Source organism: Octopus bimaculoides, chromosome 11, assembly GCF_046866305.1.
Source record: "Octopus bimaculoides isolate indiv1 chromosome 11, ASM4686630v1, whole genome shotgun sequence".
NCBI lineage: Eukaryota > Metazoa > Mollusca > Cephalopoda > Octopoda > Octopodidae > Octopus > Octopus bimaculoides.
The window spans coordinates 10886338-10888837 of record NC_142938.1 but is presented as its reverse complement, the minus strand read 5'-3'; the positions used below and the strand labels follow the sequence as shown (position 1 = coordinate 10888837).

Here is a 2500-nt window from a genome sequence, read left to right as displayed (position 1 = left end):
TTATTGCAATTATGATTATTATTATTATTATTATTATTATTATTATTATTATTATTATAATTAATATTATCAATACTTAGTTTTAAGTTATCTTTTTTTTCTTTTCTTCATTTAAATTCTGCTTTTCCAGTTAGAGAATGGCTTATGTAAAAAAAAAAAATTTTTTTTTAAATGAAAATAAAAATAAAATAAATAAATTAATAAATAAAAAGAGTTGCTTGGTTGTTGCTTGGTAGTTGCTGGCTAATAAATTAAGTTGTTGCTTTGTTGCTTCTTTGTAGTTGCTTAAATGTTGCTTAATTGTTGCACAAATTTCGCTTAGTAGTTGCTTAAATGTTGCTTGATATTTGATAGATTGTTGCAGTTGGTAGAATCTAAGTTGCTTCATTCTTGTGTGTTGCCCGATAGCTATAAGATGGCTGCTATATTGTTGCTTCATAGTTGCTTGGTAGTTGCTAATTTGTTGCTTGGTAGTCACTAGATTGTTTCTTGTCTTGTTTTAAGTTGCTAGATGATTGCTGTTGAATTGCTAGAGGGTTGTTGCTAGCTTCTTTCACATCTTCTTTGTTGCTTATTCATTTTAGTTGCTATAAGTGGTTACTGTTCAGTTGTTTGAGTGTTGCTTCATAGTTGCTAGCTTTTTGCTTGCTAATCACTTGCAATTAGTCGTTTGGTAATGATTTGTAGTTAGTTGCTTGGTCAGTTGCTTGATTGTTGCTTCATAGTTGCTAGGCTGTTGCTTGGTGATTTGCTACATTGTCACTTAGTGGTAGCTAGTTAGTTGCTAGCCTCATGTTGCTTGGTACAGTACAGTTGTCACAGTCAACAATCTTCTGTTGACATAATTTTTATTATTATTATTATTATTTTTATATCATGGTCAGTTTTTTGTTGTTTGTTTGTAAATATTTTGCAAAAAAAAAAAACGTCATTTTTCATTTTTTTTTTTTTAAATTTATTATTTTAACATACCTTTTGTTATTAGTAAACTTGCCTGCCTGTAATAGTATAATTTCAATGACAAACTCATTTTGAGTGGTCAGTCATTTTCTGTTTTATTCAAACAAAAATTCCATTTTATATTTGTTTTTTCATTTCAGTTCAAAATTTTTATCCCGTTTTTTTTTTCTTTCGTTTTTTTTTTTTTTTCGCTTTTTCCATGGAAATCTTATTCTTTGATCAAACAAAACAAAGAACCAAAGACAATTCCACCAAGCACCACTCAGGAAAAAAGAAAAAATGTTTGTGGCAAATGATAGCTTCTTTCCTTTCCTCATCTGAAGTGAAGTGTCACGGATTTGCTCACTCGAAAGTTGCACTCAAAATAGTCAAGTGGCTCAGCTGAGTGCGTCAGTCAGTTACTGCGTGAGTGAGCGAGTGAGTCAAGTTATTGAATGTATGAGTGAGTGTGTATATATATACATATATATATGCATGTGAGTCCATATGTGTGTAGATATATGTGTATATCCTTATATATATATATATGTGTGTGTGTGTGTGTGTGTATGCATGTATGTATGTTTGTTTCAAATTTTTCTTTAACTCATATCACATTCTCTGAGTGAGTCTTTATCATGCTTTCACTCTCACTCAAACATACGCACACATGCTTACAAAACATACACTCTGACCCCCACTCGTATTTCGTAGCTAATTTTCCAATCAGTCAGTGAGTGGCTGCTGTTGTGGTTGTTGTTGTTGTTGTTGTTGTCGCAAGTGACCCCCCCCACCCCAATTGAGGGGGTGGAGAAGAGGAGTACACAATATTTAGTTTATAGAAAAAAAAAAAGGAGGGGGGAATGCATTATCTTTTACCCCTCCTCAATACGACCCACAAGATTTTACTATCGCCTCTTACACACACACACACATACTCAAGGGTGTGTGACGATGTACGCACCCCATCATTTGCATAAACATACATGCATGTGTGTTTATGCAAATATACATACATACTCAGGCATATATATACACAGACTAATCTATGCATCATACATATACACATGCATACATATGTACATAGATTGAAAAAAAATATATATATATTCAAGTGTTGAAGGGCAAATCCATACACACGCGTAAATATACACCAGCATATATAGACGCATATGTTGTTTCAGGCGTAAAAATCCATCTCTCTCTGAGTACTTTCTGCCTGTAAGCAAGTGCTCTAGCTTGGCCACAACCCAGTCACTGCAACCAGTAAGAGAGCAAAAAGAGTTCATATGTTTGTGTGTCTGCATACGTAGATATGTAAGTATGCATGTATGTATTTATGTGTGTATGTATTCACGTATGTCTGTGTGTATGTATTCACATATGTCTGTACACATGTATGTATATATGTATGTGTATGAGCGTGTGTGTGTGTGTGCGCGCGCATGTATACACATGTAAATGTGTATGTATTTATAGGTGCTTGTCTGTGATTCTTTACAGCAACTCAAACCAATTAATATTCCAAAGATTGGTAATACCCTAAACCATTTTTTAAACA

At 33.1% G+C, this 2500-nt stretch overlaps 1 protein-coding gene across 3 annotated transcripts in view; it reads right to left on the bottom strand.

The window, feature by feature from the left end:
• Positions 1-1075: 1075 nt before the first annotated feature.
• The window catches only part of LOC106874024 (uncharacterized), a 127646-nt gene continuing 126221 nt past the window's right edge, over positions 1076-2500 (bottom strand). For all 3 annotated transcript variants that reach the window (XM_089359474.1, XM_089359473.1, XM_089359472.1), the window contains exon 4: positions 1076-2500. This exon is cut by the window's right edge and continues 351 nt beyond it. The gene's annotated coding sequence lies outside the window, so the exon portion shown is untranslated.